This window comes from Podarcis melisellensis, assembly GCF_964234715.1.
Source record: "Podarcis melisellensis genome assembly, chromosome: 18".
NCBI classification, from domain to species: Eukaryota; Metazoa; Chordata; class Lepidosauria; order Squamata; family Lacertidae; genus Podarcis; species Podarcis melisellensis.
The window spans coordinates 5,177,970-5,196,133 of record NC_138536.1 but is presented as its reverse complement, the minus strand read 5'-3'; the positions used below and the strand labels follow the sequence as shown (position 1 = coordinate 5,196,133).

The following is an 18,164-nucleotide window of genomic DNA, read 5'->3' as shown; positions in this document are numbered from 1 at the left end:
TGTAAATAAAATTTATTACGGTGGTACCTCGGGTTACGTACGCTTCAGGTTACATACGCTTCAGGTTACAGACTCCGCTAACCCAGGAATAGTAGCTCGGGTTAAGAACTTTGCTTCAGGATGAGAACAGAAACCGTGCTCCAGTGGCGCGGGAGCAGCAGGAGGCCCCATTAGCTAAAGTGGTGCTTCAGGTTAAGAAGAGATTCAGGTTAAGAACGGACCTCTGGAACGAATTAAGTACTTAACCCAAGGTACCACTGTAGTAGTAGTATTATTATTATTATTATTATTATTATTATTATTATTATTATTACCATGGTGCCCACCACTTTGCCTTGCTGGAAGTCCCCATATGATGTGCTGCACACAAGACACATCATATGGGGATTCTGAGTATGGGTTGAAGACACAGCCATGGGTGCCGGCGCCGGGTGAAAACTGCATGGGGCATTGAGTTCGGTGCACCACTACAACATGGCCCTCAGCTCGCCGTGGGCACCGCTGCCCAAGGCCATCGGCTTGGGCTCTGGGTGGTGCTTGGGCAGCTGTTGCTGCAGCTCCGCCATTGCGCTCCTCGACTTGCAAGCGGCAGCTCAGCTAGTTGGCCACCTCGTCGCTGGCCGTCACGGCCGAGAGGCGAGCAGGAGACGAGCTGATCCGGCCGAAGGTCGCCTCCTCCTGCGCGCTCGCCACCTGCTCTGCCCTGGACTCGCTGACTGGGCGCGCCACAGCGCAGACGGGCAGCCGCTGGGCGTTGCCTGCACAGGAGATGCCCAGACAGACGGGCAGGGCAGCAGCAGGAGGAGGAGGGGGTTCTGCTAACGTTTAAGGTAAAGGGACCCCTGACCATTAGGTCCAGTTGCGGACGACTCTGGGGTTGCGGCGCTCATCTCGCTTTATTGGCCGAGGGCTGGGCAATATCAGCTAAACATTGCGATATACCGATATATCACAATGTCTGGAACAAGGCTGGAGCTATGTTGAGGGATGGGCTGGCTTCACGGTTCTCCCCGCACTGTGATTTTTGCATAGCACACACAAATATGATTTGCAATATAATGGTAAAGGGACCCCTGACCATTAGGTCCAGTCGTGGCCGACTATGGGGTTGCGGCGCTCATCTCGCTTTATTGGCCGAGGGAGCCGGCGTACAGCTTCCGGGTCATGTGGCCAGCATGACGAAGCTGCTTCTGGTGAACCAGAGCAGCGCACGGAAACGCCATTTACCTTCCCGCCGGAGCGGGACCTATTTATCTACTTGTACTTTGATGTGCTTTCAAATTGCTAGGTTGGCAGGAGCAGGAACCGAGCAACAGGAGCTCACCCCGTCGTTGCGGGGATTCGAACTGCCGAACTTCAGATCAGAAAGTCCTAGGCTCTGTGGTTTAACCCACAGCGCCACCCGCGTTCCTGTGGGTTAACTAACGCTTACTCCTGAGTAGGGGATCGCAGTGCAAGGAGGGAGGGAGGGGGCAGCACGGCGAGCGCTCCAAGAAAGGCCGGGACCCAGAGGAAGACCGCGCAACAGAGGAGACCACAGAAGAGAAGATATTACTTCTTTATTTTCTTTAATAACTTCTTTCGGGGATCGTGTCCCCGATTTCATTGAAATAAATCTGGTAACCTTACCACAGGGAAGCCCCACAAGCAGGAGGCGAGAGCGACAGATTCCTCCCGCTCTCCTCCTCCTCCTCCTCTGCCATTCTAAGGTAGAGTCCTCTGTCCATGGAGGCTCCATTTAGGAACCTTGATAAGAGGAGAACAGGTAGCAGCCGCATCAGGCCGAAATCTGCCCTTACCGTGGCCAACAAGTTGACCCAAGAGAACCTGAGCACAACAGAAGCGACTCTTCCCCGATTACGGCAGTGGTTCAGGCCCTGCTTTCCGGAACGGCAGAAAACAGATTTTTTCCCCACCTCCCACGTGGTGGCCCTTGAAGGATTTGGAGGCAGCTACCCACTCCCCTCTAACCATAATAATAATAATAATAATAATAAATTTTATTTATATCCCGCCCTCCCCAGCCGAAGCCGGGCTCAGGGCGGCTTTGACCTGCGGTTACCTTCGGCTACCACCCTGCGGTTTTATTTTGCCCTATATCTGCCCTGCCGTTGCAGAAGGTTGCCATCCTGCCAGGGTGCTGCGCAGGTGCGCGGGCGCAGGAAGTGGGTGGTCTTGTTCAGTACCGAGAGTTCATACGAATCTCTTGTTTTCACTTAATAATAGCGTCGCCGTTTCTAGTTTCTAGAACCTTGAAAGTTTGCCGGCGCCGCCTGGGAAACCTCAGAATCAGCGTGCGGCTCCTGGCCGGCCCAGGCCAGTTTTCCACCCTGTCCAACGTCCCAACCAGCCAGATGCAGAAGCGATGGCAAGAGGGGAAGTCCAGCCCCTGCCAAGCAGCTGGTATTTAGAGATAAGACTCCCTCCGTGGGTTGGGGTTCCGCAGTGGCCTCCGTGAACTCATCCCACGATGAGCAGAAGTGGAAGAAGTTCATTTAAATAATAATAAAAGCCAGGCACTCTTTTGAGAGTGCAGAACGCAGGATTGAAGCACATACAACTGATGGGCAAGGGCTTTGATCCTGCGTGGTCGCTCTCTCTCCTACTGGCCAGCTTTGGGCAAGTGGGCAGGACTTGACACCAGAAGCTGGCCTGTGCAGACACGGCAGCGGGGAGATAAAGATCTGACCCATCTGGCCAAATCCAAAAAACACACACACAAAAACCAACACCCCGATCGATCGCGCAATTCAACCCACAATGTATTGATCAGGGGTTGGAAAACTTTTTCAGCAGGGGGCCGGTTCACTGTCCCTCAGACCTTGTGGGGGGCCGGGGGGGAATGAACAAATTTCTATGCCCCACAAATAACCCAGAGATGCATTTTAAATCAAAGCACACATTCTGCTCATGTAAAAACACCAGGCAGGCCCCACAAGCAACCCAGAGGTGCATTTTAAATCAAAGGACACATTCTACTCATGTAAAAACACCAGGCAGGCCCCACAAACAACCCAGAGATGCATTTTAAATCAAAGGACACATTCTACTCCTGTAAAAACACGCTGATTCCCGGACCGTCCGCAGGGCAGATTTAGTAGACGATTGGGCCGGATCTGGCCCCCAGGCCTTAAGTTTGCCTAGCCATAGTTTTGATGAATCAATACGCTCCCGCAAAGCACCCCTGGATTGGATTTTGAGGTTCCCCAGGCACTTTGAGCACACTTTTGAGCTTCTCTTCACCTCCTTAGGAGCTTGAGGTCTGCTCCTTATCATCATCACGGCCCGCTAATAAAAACCAGTAGTTTGCAAATGCCAGAGATTAAGTGCCCGGCTTTGCATTGCCATTGTCCTCTGTCCCCCCCCCCCGCATGCAAGTGTTTATTTGTGTGTACACACTCATCTTAAAAGGACAGCATTTTAAAAAGCAGAGACATCACCTTGCCAACAAAGGTCCGTACAGTTAAAGCTATGGTTTTCCCAGTAGTGATGTATGGAAGTGAGAGCTGGACCATAAAGAAGGCTGATGGCCGAAGAATGGATGTTTTGAATTCTGGTGCTGGAGGAGACTCTTGAGAGTCCCATGGACTGCAAGAAGATCTAACCTCTCCATTCGGAAGGAAATCAGCCCTGAGTGCTCACTGGAAGGACAGATCCTGAAGCTGAGGCTCCAAGACTTTGGCCACCTCATGAGAAGAGAAGACTCCCTGGAAAAGACCCTGATGTTGGGAAAGATGGAGAGCCCAAGGAGAAGGGGACGACAGAGGACGAGATGGTAGGACAGCTACAAACATGAGTTTGACCAAACTGCGGGAGGCAGTGGAAGACAGGAGTGCCTGGCGTGCTCTGGTCGATGGGGTCACGAAGAGTCGGACACGACTGAACAACTAAACAACAACAACACACTCAAAGTTGTGCCATGCTTTTTTGCAGCTGATGGAGAAAACTCAAGAGATGGGGCAGTGGCAAAAATCACTTTGGGGTATGTGTTTGTGCCTCTCGGGGTGGGGGCTGCGGGCATTTTAATGCCCCCCCGCCAACCTGATAGACTTATTATTTCCTCTCCTCCCTTAGGAAGGGCATCTAATCTCTCTCTCTCTCTCTCTCTCTCTCTCTCTTTGCCAACTTCCCCTTCTGCAGAGGGAAAAAGTCCCTGGCTTCCAACCAGGAGAGATTTTTTAAAATTAAAAAAATCCCCCCCCGTTCTATTCTTATTCTGCCTTTTGGTTTCCAATAAGCAGAAGCTTCCGGGGTCCCTGTATTCAGACTTATTTCTATATATATATAAAAAAAGACGCTTTTTTTCCAGCAAAGGTTTCGAAACAGAAAGTTGGCAGGAAGGAGGAAGGCAGATGAGAACCGAGAAGCTAAGATATGGGGGGATCTGAAACACACATTGGGAACTTTCCTTATGACAGGGTTGGTTGTGGCCTGATGCCTCCGGGCATTCGAGCAGAGAGGTTTGCAAAACTTTTTGCAGATAACGAAGTTTGGTTTCTCCCTCCGAAACATCCCACACAGAACCTATTCCTGCAAATGAAGCAATTTTCTCTTCTGAACCAATAACCAACACTTTATTGCTGACTTCTTTTTTTAAAAAATCCTTGATGTATTTTTTATGAGAGCGCAACTTACAGATACGCAAACAGACACATAAATAAGGGGCATGCATAAGAAAACAGAAAGCTGCTTTGTACAAAGACAGACCCAGGGGTAGACAACCTAAGTTCGCTTCTGGCAATACCAGAGCAGTGCACAGAAACGCCATTTACCTTCCCGCCGGAGCTGTACCTATTTATCTACTTGCACTGGCGTGCTTTCAAACTGCTAGGTGGGCAGGAGCAGGGACAGAGCAACAGGAGCTCACCCCTTTGCAGGGATTCGAACCGCCGACCTTTTCGTTGGCAAGTCCAAGAGGCTCAGTGGTTTAGACTACAGTCTTTTAAAAAAATCTGTTTTGTTTTCTTTTCTTTCACCCTGCTTTTTATTGTCTTATTTACGCTACTCTTTATCTCTTTCTTGTTTGGATTAGATTGGTTTTTATTGTATCTTTATGGTGAAAACTTTCAATAAAAATATTTTTGAAAGAAATAACAATAATAATAAACTTCACTGCAAAAAGAAAAGGTACCTAGAAATTCTGCTGTGGCGACTGCAACCTAGGTTTCCGGTGCTGTTTGTTGATTAGCTGATATATCTGAGTTCATAATAATAATAATTTATTATTTATACCCAGCCACTCTGGGAGGCTTCAAACAAAACACTAAAATACAATAACCTATTAAACATTAAAAGCTTCCCTGAACAGGGCAGCCTTCAGATGTCTTCTAAACGTTTGGTAGTTATTTTTCTCTTTGACATCTGGTGGGAGGGTGTTCCACAGGGAGGGAGCCACCACCAAGAAGGCCCTCTGCCTGGTTCCCTATAACTTGGCTTCTCGCAGTGAGGGAACCGCCAGAAGGCCCTCAGCGCTGGACCTCAGTGTCCGGGCAGAACGATGGAGGCCATCCTTACAACAACCTTGCAAGGTAGATGAACTGACCGGCTGTCTGTCTCTCTCTCTCTCTCTCTCTCTCTCTCTCTCTCTCTCTCTCTCTCTGTCTCTCTTTTTCTGCCATACCTGAACAACGCCACTGAAGACTGAATCTGAGACCTTCTAAATGCAAAGCAGTTGCTCTACCACATACCCACCCAAGGCAGGCTCATAAACCGTTTTGTCTTGTGGACTAGCCACTTCCGCAGACTTATTTCCGATTGCCAGGTCTACAGGACGCCATGCTGGCAGGGGCACCCGACTGCCACCGCCCCATCCAATGTCCTGAGGGCTCTGCCAGCTCTAAAGGGACTTGGGGGTTCTCTCTGCTTGGATTCCCCCCGCCCCACCCCACAAGACACTTTGGTAGACCTGGGAACAAGACTGGAGCCTGTTCCCCCATGACATCAGCGTACGGTTTTATCTCTCCGCCTAAGGCGGAACGACGGGGCGGCGCTTTTAAAAGGCTGTCCCTGCAGGGAGGTTGGTTTCCTATGGTTTCCACAACTCTCTCTTGCTCCCCCAAGAGAGATGCACTGCTGCAGGCGCAGAAAAGCTGGAGAGGCGGGCGGAGGGGGGAAACAAGACACCCTTCTCTGCCCCTCCTTGCAAAACGATTGCACGGTCCCTGGAGGTTCTATGCCCCTGCGCTGAATTTGCACCCATGAGGACTACCGGCTTCTTCAAAAGCTAAGGAGCCTGCGGAAATAACCTCTTTCTATGCCTCCCCCTGCCCCGCCACAGCAAAACCAGCTGATGAGCTCCGGCAACCCGGCGCCAGGTTGGGAGTTGTAGTACGAAACTTATGGAAGGCGCAAGATTGCCGGAAACGGTTTTATGTTAGGATACGGGCAGCATCCTATACACTGGGCCAAGGGATCTTAAGAACGTGGAAACAGACCCCTCCACCCCACCCTTACAGGACCTGGCAAGTGTTAGAAACTTAGATATATAAACTTGGTGCCAAATGGCTCATTGGATCAGGGTTACAGTTCCCAAAACAGAATGCCCAGGTGTCATTTTTGGGCAAGTCTGATTTTCCAAATGATGGACTGGCTGTGGTTGGTTCTCAGTTAAACGTCTGGCTAGTTCAGAGGACTGGTCCCATCACCTCCTCGCAAATAGAAGGGGAAGAAATGGAGGCAGTGAGATATTTTACTTTCTTGGGCTCCATGATCACTGCAGATGGTGACAGCAGTCACGAAATTAAAAGACGCCTGCTTCTTGGGAGGAAAGCAATGACAAACCTAGACAGCATCTTAAAAAGCAGAGACATCACCTTGCCAACAAAGGTCCGTATAATAAAAGCTATGGTTTTCCCAGCAGTGATGTATGGAAGTGAGAGCTAGACCATAAAGAAGGCTGATCACCAAAGAATGGATGCTTTTGAATTCTGGTGCTGGAGGAGACTCTTGAGAGTCCCATGGACTGCAAGAAGATCAAACCTCTCCATTCTGAAGGAAATCAGACCTGAGTGCTCATGGAAGGACAGATCCTGAAGCCGAGGCTCCAAGACTTTGGCCACCTCATGAGAAGAGAAGACTCCCTGGAAAAGACCCTGATGTTGGGAAAGATGGAGGGCACAAGGAGAAGGGTGACAGAGGACGAGATGGTGGGACGGTGTTCTTGAAGCTACCAGCATGAGTTTGACCAAACTGTGGGAGGCAGTGGAAGACAAGAGTGCCTGGCGTGCTCTGGTCCAGGGGTTCACGAAGAGTCGGACACGACTAAACAACAGTTCAGAGAACAACCTTGAGCTAGGTCAAGAGCTTTGAGAGCGACCGTTTTGTTTTCCTTGTGGACTAGTAACTTGCGCACTAGGGTTGTGAGGCGGAACAGGCCCTCTTCCCTCTCCCCGTGCGCTTCCAAGGTGCTGCTGATGCCACAAGGTGGAGAAGGAAGGAAGGAAGGAAGGAAGGAAGGAAGGAAGGAAGGAAGGAAGGAAGGAAGGAAGGAAGGAAGGAAGGAAGGAAAAGAGACAGTATCAGGAAGGAAAAAATGAGTCCTTACGAAGCTGGGAGAAGGCGCAGGTCTCTCCCTGCCTCCCACCAGCTCTAATGAGAGAAAGAGAGACTCGAAAACTCCAAGCGGCTTTGCGGGGTGTGCCAAGGGAAGAACCCAAAGGAAAGCAAGCTTGGCTGGGGTCAGATGGCAAGCCGAGAGCTCACAGCTAATAGGCGCCGGGGCGGTAATTAGCAGGGGGGTGGTACCTCCCCATGCAGACACTGCTGGAAAAATAAGACCCATGGAAACTGCTCTGAGATCCCTTTGCCCTCGCCCAACCTGAAGATCCTGCCAGAAATACATACATAGTGTTATTAATTTCTAATACCTAGCAATTGCAATAGAGAGAAAAATACAAATGCAAAACTCAACAATCCCCGGCGGATCAATCCAGTTAAGTTTTCCAAATGGACTACGCCGAAATGTCTGAAACTTGCAGGAAGAACTAGAAACCAGGAAATATCAATTCTTTTAATAAAGAACAGGGGAAGTAGACAATGTATTCGATAAATCCTTGCAAACGACTAAATTCATTAGCAGCAGGACTGATTTGGAACTCGCAGCCAAAATTTACGTCTAGCGATATTAAGGGATTTATTCATCACTGGAATTAGAAAGGAGATGTAGCGTGGAAATTGGAACGCAAGGAAGCACAGAAAGGGGGAGGGAAGTCAAAGGCTGTATTTGCGTTTTTTGAAAACTGGATGTTTGCAAAAGTGACAGTTTTGGTAGCTTGCCAGGAAAGTTAGCAGGAAAGTGTTTTCACAAAAGGATAGCCCATTTCAACAAAACAGTCTACGCATTGTTCGTATTATGCAATGGATATCTCTTCGATAATTTTTCTTATAACAGCAGGAGACCGTACATTCTGTTTCCAACGAGAGATACACAGAGGTCCCTTTCCGATTCGGAGCTGCTACTAAAATAAAATTAATTAGTTTTTTTTAACTAAAGTCAGATTGCTCTTCTTAAAAAATAGTTAACAATCTCAAACTTTGGTACGTTGCACATGTTGATATTAAAGGTTATTCCGGTGAGCACTGTCTGCCAGAAGGGCTTTATATGTTCACGTTTTATTGATGGATTGATGGATTGATTGAATTTATATACAGCCCTATACCCCCAAGGCTTTCAGGGCAGTTCCACCACATGTGAAATAATGTACCTATAACTATTGAAGCCTCTGCAGAACAGCGGTGGGATAGTTTTATCAACACAGGTACACCGTAATGGTGTCAAATGCCATCAGCGTAGTAACTTAAACATATTTCTTTGTATCCGAGTTGATACCAAACCACCTAAGGCTCTGCGTGCGAAAGATGGCAATTCTCGAAACCACCCAGGCGCCCGTCTGGTTGCCAGAGATAGTTTAAGTAAGCAATAGCCCGAACAAAAGCTTTTTAGACTGCTGGTTCTTAGAAGCAAGGGTGAAAGCAGAGTTCAAAACTCAACATGCACTTTTTGCACCCGGTGTCTCCAAAATCTGGAGGTACATGCCTGGGGATACTTGGACCTGTTTTCACACTCTCAAACCCCATCCTGTAAGAATTCCATCCATTCTATTTTCTCAGCACCATCAGAAAGAATTTCAGGAACCAAAAAGTCGTACTGGAAAATACGCCTTTCAAGCAACCTGGCCCAAGAATGGCAACTAAGCCATTCCATTTTGGCGACTCTTAACCCTGGTGAACATGGGTGGCGCTGTGGGTTAAACCACAGAGCCTAGGGCTTGCCGATCAGAAGGTCGGTGGTTCGAATCCCCGCAATGACAGGGTGAGCTCCTGTTGCTCGGTCCCAGCTCCTGCCAACCTAGCAGTTCGAAAGGACATCAAATTGCAAGTAGATAAATAGGTACCACTCTGGCGGGAAGGTAAACGGTGTTTCCGTGCACTGCTCTGGTTTGCCAGAAGCGGCTTAGTCCTGCTGGCCACATGACCCAGAAGCTGTACGCCGGCTCCCTCAGCCAATAAAGCGAGATGAGCGCCGCAACCCCAGAGTCGGCCACGACTGGACCTAATGGTCAGGAGTCCCTTTACCTTTACAAAGCCCTTAACAGCTTGGGACCAGTTTGCTTGCAAATATCGCCTTACCATAAACACCCTCTCAACTGCTCTGAGGTTCCGCATAATGTTCCCTCCACAATGGTAATAAATACAGTGTGCATTTTAGTGTGACGAAGCCCTTACTCTTTTCAGCACCTGCCAAAAAGCATTTTTCATTTAAGCAAGCCTGCCCTGACATGCAGAATTCAGGTGTTGGGTTTAATCTGCTTTTACATTTATGGCTTATTTTATCTTTCAAGTGTTTTTAAGGAGTTGTTTCTGCTGATCGCTTCATTGTTTTGTTCTCTGTGAACTGCCCTGAGCTTTTCTTCCCCTGTTCTCTCTTTACAACCAAACGGTGCGTACATTTTTATAAAATACGGGCACATGTACAGAGTAAACCGTGCGTCTGAATACAGAACGCACGCTGTCCGGCTGCAAGACTAGGCCGCGGGGAGGGTTTTATACTGACTCTCTCTGCGTGGCACATTAAACCTAGGCTGCGGGCACCACAATGGAATGTCTGTTCACCAAGGGGTTGGAATAGATGACCCATGGGGTCCCATTCCAATACTACAATCTCATCACTCAACTGCAGCTCGCTCTTGCAGAAATTCACTTGTCCCAGTATGCAAGAAGGGAAAAACACACAGTGGAAATGGAAATAAATCAGAAGGTCGGCGGTTCGAATCCCAGCAACAGGGTGAGCTCCCGTTGCTCAGTCCCTGCTCCTGCCAACCTAGCAGTTCGAAAGGACATCAAATTGCAAGTAGATAAATAGGTACCACTCTGGCGGGAAGGTAAACGGTGTTTCCGTGCCCTGCTCTGGTTCGCCAGAAGTGGCTTAGTCCTGCTGGCCACATGACCCGGAAGCTGTACGCCGGCTCCCTCGGCCAATAAAGCGAGATGAGCGCCGCAACCCCAGAGTCGGTCACGACTGGACCTAACGGTCAGGGGTCCCTTTACCTTTACCGGCCACTTCCCCGATGTCTCCTCCACTATCTGGAGACGCATGCCTGGGGATTCTTAGATCTTGGCTGTTTTCACACACCGGCAACACATCCTGCAGAATTCTACCCGTAAAATATATCAGCACAATGGATTTCAGGAACCAAGTTGTATGGAGAAATACGGTGGTACCTCGGGTTAAGTACTTAATGTGTTCCAGAGGTCCGTTCTTAACCTGAAACTGTTCTTAACCTGAAGCACCACTTTAGCTAATGGGGCCTCCTGCTGCCGCCGAAGCACGATTTCTGTTCTTATCCTGAAGCAAAGTTCTTAACCTGAAGCACTATTTCTGGGTCAGCGGAGTCTGTAACCTGAAGCGTATGCAACCTGAAGCGTCTGTAACCCGAGGCACCACTGTATTTTAAAAATCAGATTAAAATAAAATAAAAAATCCAATTAGATTAAAATAAAATAAAAAAAACCCGATGGCCTGCAATACACACTGCCGGCCTTCCCGCTTATGAAAGTCTCCGGGAAGGCTTGGAAACCAGAAACCCACTTCCTTGCTCAACTTTCTCCCCCCCCTCCCTGTTTGTTATTACAAGGCTCAGCTGTGAAAGCCAGGTTGTTATTGCAGGATTTGCACAGACAGAGTTGCAGCCCAGCGCTTCGGGCTAATTCCGAGAAAGAGACTGCGAAAGAACGAGGCGGAACACGCACACACACACACACACATGCATACACAAGACACAAACCTACACACGGCAAGAACCCCCAAGCTCAACAACTGCCCAATCAGGGTGGATATAAATCAATGATTAAAAAAAAAAATCAAGATTTTAAAAAATTTTAATCAGATTTTTTTATTTTATTTTAACCGGATTTTTAAAATACAGTGGTACCTCGGGTTACATACGCTTCAGGTTACAGACTCCGCCGACCCAGAAATAGTGCTTCAGGTTAAGAACTTTGCTTCAGGGTGAGAACAGAAATCGTGCTCTGGTGGCGCGGCAGCAGCGGGAGGCCCCATTAGCTAAAGTGGTGCTTCTGGTTAAGAACCGTTTCAGGTTAAGTACGGACTTCCGGAACGAATTAAGTACTTAACCCGAGGTACCACTGTAAAATGCTTTTGGAGGGAAAATCTTTCTAAAGATAGTTTTCTATTTAAGTTACATTACAGTCCAAGCTTCCTCAAGCTCGGCCTTCCAGATGTTTTGAGACTACAATTCCCATCATCCCTGACCACTGGTCCTGCTAGCTAAGGATCATGGGAGTTGTAGGACAAAAACATCTGGAGGGCCGAGAGTGAGGAAGACTATTATGGTCCAAAGCATGGGTAGGCAAACTACGGCCCAGGGGCCGGATCCAGCCCAATCGCCTTCTAATTCCAGCCCGCGGACGGTCCGGGAATCAGCCTGTTTTACACGAGTAGAATGTGTCCTTTTATTTAAAATGCATCTCTGGGTTATTTGTGGGGCATAGGAATTCGTTCATTCCCCCCCCCCCCAAAAAAAATATAGTCCGACCCCCCACAAGATCTGAGGGACAGTGGACTGGCCCCCTGCTGAAAAAGTTTGCTGACCCCTGGTCCAAAGGCTATCATCAGGAAATAAGGATTTGTTTTAAGTTTTTCATGTGTGCTAAAACTCAGCCTAAGTTTGGTTTTTTTTAAACTCCTTTAACCACACCAGTTAGCAAACATGGTATACATATATGCTATATTGTTACTGTTTTAGTTAAATAAGTTGTTCAAATTGTTACTAAGGTAATGGTTATTTTTCTCCTGCCAATAAAGCACAGCAGAAAAGTTGCCCAAATGTAAACAGTTGACTTGTTAAACCTCACAATAATTTCATAATTTTCTGTCTATGTATTTCTGAGGGTATAAACAAATCAGCAATTTTTGATATAACTGTAAAAAATGCTCTGAAAATTTGCTGTTCCGAAAATGAAACCTCCATCTGGTTGTAAATATTAAGATTATACCAGCAAGAATGAGTCTTTCTGTAAAAAAAAGAGATTTAAATTGAGTCTTACTGACTAGTGATTTAAATCGATTTTATTTAAACCAAATCCACCCTGTGCCCAATGCAAAAAAAAAGAAAGGAAAGGAAAAAGGAGGGAGATCTGGACAGGCTATATATATCCCTTATAAAAAGCATGGAGGGCTTAATTACAGGTGAAACTCGAAAAATTAGAATATCGTGAGAAAGTTCCTTGATTTCAGTAATTCAACATAAAAGGTGAAACTAATATATGAGATCGACTCGTGACATGCAAAGCGAGATATGTCAAGCCTTGATTTGTGACAATTGTGATAATCATGGCGTACAGCTGGTGAAAACCCCAAATTAACCATCTCAGAAAATTAGAATATTCAAGGAAATCAGCAAAACAAGGATTGCAAAGCGAGCAAGATTGGACCTCGGAGAAGTAGAAGCACATCTCGCTTTGCGTGTCACGAGTCGATCTCATATATTAGTTTCACCATTCAAGTTGAATTCCTGAAATCAATGAACTTTTCCACGATATTCTAATTTTTCGAGTTTCACCTGTATGACCAAGCAACACATTTTTTTTGTGTTGCATGCGATTCCATAGGAACGAGCTTTTTTGGTTTTCCTATGAGGCAGGTGCCTAGTCCAACAATAAAAGGTTCCCGAGAGATGCTTCCCAGGACAGGTTGAAACCTTACCTGGGCATTTTAAGCCTCTCCATTGGTCCCGCTGAGGTGTGCTGCGTGCATGCAAGGCAGTGAGGGGCAATGGTTAGAGTGCTGGACTCCAGGAGAGGTCAGGGTGTGACCTAAGTGGGGATTCAGCCCCTGACTGCATGCACACAGTACACAAAGTGCGCCTGGCGCCTGGCTAATTTCAAACACGGGCAAAGTCACCCATGTCAGGGGCCAACGCCACAACATCAACGCCCCTAGTGCAACAGGGTGTCAGAAGTGGATTAAGAATTTTGCTAAAAGGTAAAGGTAAAGGGACCCCTGACCATTAGGTCCAGTCGTGACCAACTCTGGGGTTGCAGCACTCATCTCGCTTTATTGGCCGAGGGAGCCGGCGTTCAGCTTCCAGGTCATGTGGCCAGCAGGACTAAGCCGCTTCTGATGAACCAGAGCAGCGCACGGAAACGCCGTTTACCTTCCCGCTGGAGTGGTACCTATTTATCTACTTGCACTTGGACGTGCTTTCGAACTGCTAGGTTGGCAGGAGCAGGGACCGAACAACGGGAGCTCACCCCATCATTGCGGGGATTCGAACCACTGACCTTCTGATGGGCAAGTCCTAGGCTCCGTGGTTCAACCCACAGCGCCTCCCGCTTCCCTTCAAGAGTTTTGCTATAGGGCTGCTAAACACAACTGGCGGGACAAACGCAGCTGACCGAACCACTTTCCAAGAAGCCCTTAAAAGCCAAGCCTTCTCACTGCTCCCCGAAATAAAATTTAAGTAGCTTACAACCCGACCTACCCAAAATATCCGCATCTTTCGCTTACCCCTCTTCCAACCACCACCTGCAATGTGTGCGCAGGGAGAGGAAGGGAAAGATAACACAACAGCCTTCTGATTTGCTGCTGAATCCCATAGCAACTGTATTTGTTTCAGAGGTAAATTTCACAGGCAATAATTCCAAAGAGCTTCGGGGAGAAAGGCTCAGGTTCCGACTGGATTGGAGGGGCTCTTTTGGAGGTTAGGGAGGGAGGCTCAGAGTTCCTGAAATGCAAGACCCAACCTTCCCTTCTACTAAGACTTAGTGTTCATATTCTGGTACCCCAACTCCACACTGACTGCTGAAATCCACAAATACAGGCCAATGGTCCACCCAGGCCTCACATCCTGATCTCACAGTGGCCAACCAGATCTCCCAATGGGAAACCCACGAGCAGGATTCGAACACAAGAACATATTATGATGGCTGACTGGGAACAGTTATGGACCACAGGTATGAAGTAATGCCTTAAGAGAAAATATAATGAAAATGATCTACAGGTGGTACATGACACCAGTCAAGCTTGCAAAGATTTATGAATTTGCCCGATAATAAATGTTGGAAATGCAAAGAGACTGAAGGTACATTCTTTCACCTTTGGTGGACATGCCCAAGGATTAAGGCTTTCTGGGAGATGATCTGCAATGAAATGAAAAAGGTATTTAAATATACCTTTCTGAAGAAACCAGAGCCCTTTCTCCTGGGCATGGTCGGCCAATTGGTGTCAAAGAAGGATAGAACTTTCTTTATGTATGCTACAACAGCAGCAAGGATACTTATCGCAAAGTATTGGAAGACACAAGATCTACCCACCCGGGAAGAATGGCAGATGAAGGTGATGGACTACATGGAACTGGCGGAAATGACTAGCAGAATCCGAGACCAGGGAGAAGAGTCGGTGGAGGAAGATTGGAAGAAATTTAAAATGTGGTTTTAGCAGAAATGTTATAAAGGTTTAGAAAAAAACAGACTGTTAATTGGTGAAAGGAGGGAAAGTAAAGTTACATTATATTAAGATAAATTACAGGACAAAAATTGGAAAAGATGGAAAGGATTTGCTGAAATAGCTAACCGAACTAGAATACAAAAAAGGGAGGTGTGAGGAGGTCAAGGAAACAAGCAAATGAAAGATAAGTTATGGGAAGATTTGCTGTGTTTAATTGTTTGTATTTTTCTGTTTTTCTCTTTTCTTTTACTTATTGTGATGTGTTGTTTTGCTTTTGTTTAATATGGTGTTTTTACTTTTGTTTTTTGTAACCCTTAAAACCTTAATAAATATCACTTTTAAAAAACAAAAGGATTTGAACGCGAGAACAGTCTCCCCTCCCGCAGCTTCCAGTGACTGGTATTCAGAAACACTGCTGCCAAAGTTTGAAACTCAAAGCTATATCATCATCAATCTTTATTACAGTCCAGAGACCCAACAAATCATTACAAAGCAATACACAATTCAGACAGCCTACCTCCAGGTTAAACAAGCACTTTGTTCAGAATATAGGGATCATTGGTTCTTGCAAACCACCGATAAAAACTTTGCCACTGCTAATGTTCTAGCGTTTGTCCGGTCTACCAGTAGGAACCTGACATAGTGAGCCTCTGATTTTCCCGGGAAAGGTACCAGCTAGGGTAGTATCAGTTCAGCCCTGGCTTGCTCGTATTTTGCACAGTGCAACAAAATATGTTTTATGGAATCGATGTCTTGAGCACACGAGCAAAGTCTGTCCTGGTAGGGAACTCCTCTCAACCTGCCAGCCAACACTGCAGAAGGAAAGACGTTTAGTCTGGCTTTGGTGAAAAGCCTTCGGTAGTTTGGTACCGTCAGGTTTGTAATGTAAGGTGTTAACTTAAAGACATACCCAAAGATATATAAGCTAGGCGCCCAATGGCTCCTGAGAGCCAGGTTTCCGTCGCCAAAGCGAAATGTCGATCTGGGGCAAGACGGCCTTGTTTTTCAAATGACAGACTGACCATGACTGATTATCAGTTAAATATCTGGTTAGTTTTATAGGTCGACACCAGCACTTTGAATTGGGCCCAGAAATGAACCGGCAGCCCATGATCGGTGCAATGTGCTCAAACCGTCTTGCCGCCCAGCGAGCGACCCGGCTGCTGAATTCTGCCCCGGCTGAAGTTTCCGAACCGTCTACGTAGAACGCATTGCGGCAATCTAACCTTGAGGTTAGCAGAGCATAGACAACAGTAGTTAGGCTATCCCTGTCCAGATACGGGCGTAGCAACTGGGCCACCTGACCATTAGGTCCTGTTGTGGCCAACTCTGGGGTTGTGGCGCTCATCTCGCTTTACTGGCCGAGGGAGCCGGCGTCCAGCTTCCGGGACATGTGGCCAGCAGGACTAAGCCGCTTCTGGTGATCCAGAGCAGCGCACGGAAACGCCGTTTACCTTCCCGCTGGAGCGGTACCTATTTATCTACTTGCGCTTTGACGTGCTTTCGAACTGCTAGGTTGGCAGGAGCAGGGACCGAGCAACGGGAGCTCACCCCGTCATTGCGGGGATTCGAACCGCCGACCTTCTGATCGGCAAGTCCTAGGCGCTGTGGTTTAACCCACAGGGCCACCCGCGTCCCTTATGCACACATATGAATTTCATGCACACATCCTTATTCCCTCCCGACAGTGCTGGAAGGGGTCTGAAAGTAACTGGAGGTGAAAACTGGTCACAGTTCCAGTCACCTTGCACCTGCTCGCCTATGGCGACATAGCAATCGGCGGGCGAAGAGAAGGAAAAGTTGTGTCACTCTTCAGCTGACGGTGAGTAGTAATTAACTAACAGGTGTGGGAGAGGGTGTGAGCAGGAAGTGCTTCTTTTCTTCTTCTTTTACTGTGGACTAGTAACTTAACGCGGGTGGCGCTGTGGTTTAAACCACAGAGCCTAGGACTTGCCGATCAGAAGGTCAGGGGTTCAAATCCCCACAACGGGGTGAGCTCCCATTGTTCGGTCCCTGCTCCTGCCAACCTAGCTGTTCAAAAGCACGTCAAAGCGCAAGTAGATCAATAGGTACCACTCCGGCGGGAAGGTAAACGGCGTTTCTGTGCACTGCTCTGGCGTTTCTGTGCACTGCCGCAACCCCAGAGTCGGCCACGACTGGGCCTAACGGTCAGGGGTCCCTTTACCTTTACCTAGTAACTTAAGAGGAGCAAATTTGCAAAGCAGGGTGAGAGGTATGGGTTTTTGCTTGTTTGTTATTTAAAAATACAGGGCAGACCACATGTTTTGCACGCAGAGAGCTCCTGGTTCAATCCTGGCAATGCCCGTGGAAAAATATGAGATGGCAATTTGCACCTCAGAGAGCCGTCAGAAGAGCTGACGGGGGCCTGACCTCATATTCCTGCACTGGAAGAACTAAATGACCCTCGCGGTCAGTTCCAACACAACAATTCCATGACTCCGGCAAGGAAAACACTCCAGAGAAATTCACTGGATGTCCCTGAGTTCTAGCGTTAGGACAGAGGGAGGGAAATAATCTCGACTCAGTTTCTTTATGCCATGCGTTATTTTATACGCTCCCATCTTTCAGTTTTCTCTAAACTGGAAATACAAACAACAACAACCCACAAATGTTGTAGCTTGTAAGTCTGCTCCCCATCCCCTTGGTGGGTTATTATTATTTATTGAATTTATATCCTGCCCTATGCCTGCAGGTCCCAGGGACGTTCACAGCGCCGCCTTTCCCCGAACCCGGCTTGAACCCAGGAGCTTCTGCACACAGAAAGACTGCTGAGCTGTGACTTAGGGCACTCGTATCTACGGGACTGCCTCTCCTGGTCTGCCCCGCAGAGGAGGTCCACGAATAACCATAGTTTAGAGGTCCCGGGCCCTAAGGAAGTCAGACTATCATCCACCAGGGCCAGGGCCTTCTCAGTGATGGCTCCGACCTGGTTGAATGCTCTGTCCCACGAGACTAGGGCCCTGCAGGATTTAACCTCCTTTCATCGGGCCTGTAAGACAGAGCTATTCCGCCTGGCCTTTAATTTGAATCCAGCCTGATCTTTCATTTCCCTTCCCCTCCCCTTTTATGAAGATCATAAGACCCCACAGCTAATTCTCCCCTGGCCTCCTTGCTGGCCCAAGTAGGACCAATTCAGCCAGCTAGCCCTGGGGATTATCTAATGCTTATTTCCCCAAAT

At 47.8% G+C, this 18,164-nt stretch overlaps 1 protein-coding gene across 2 annotated transcripts in view; it reads right to left on the bottom strand.

Moving 5' to 3' along the window:
* The window catches only part of ELL (elongation factor for RNA polymerase II), a 53,160-nt gene that overhangs the window by 26,726 nt on the left and 8,270 nt on the right, over nucleotides 1–18,164 (bottom strand). The gene's annotated exons all lie outside the window — the stretch shown is intronic.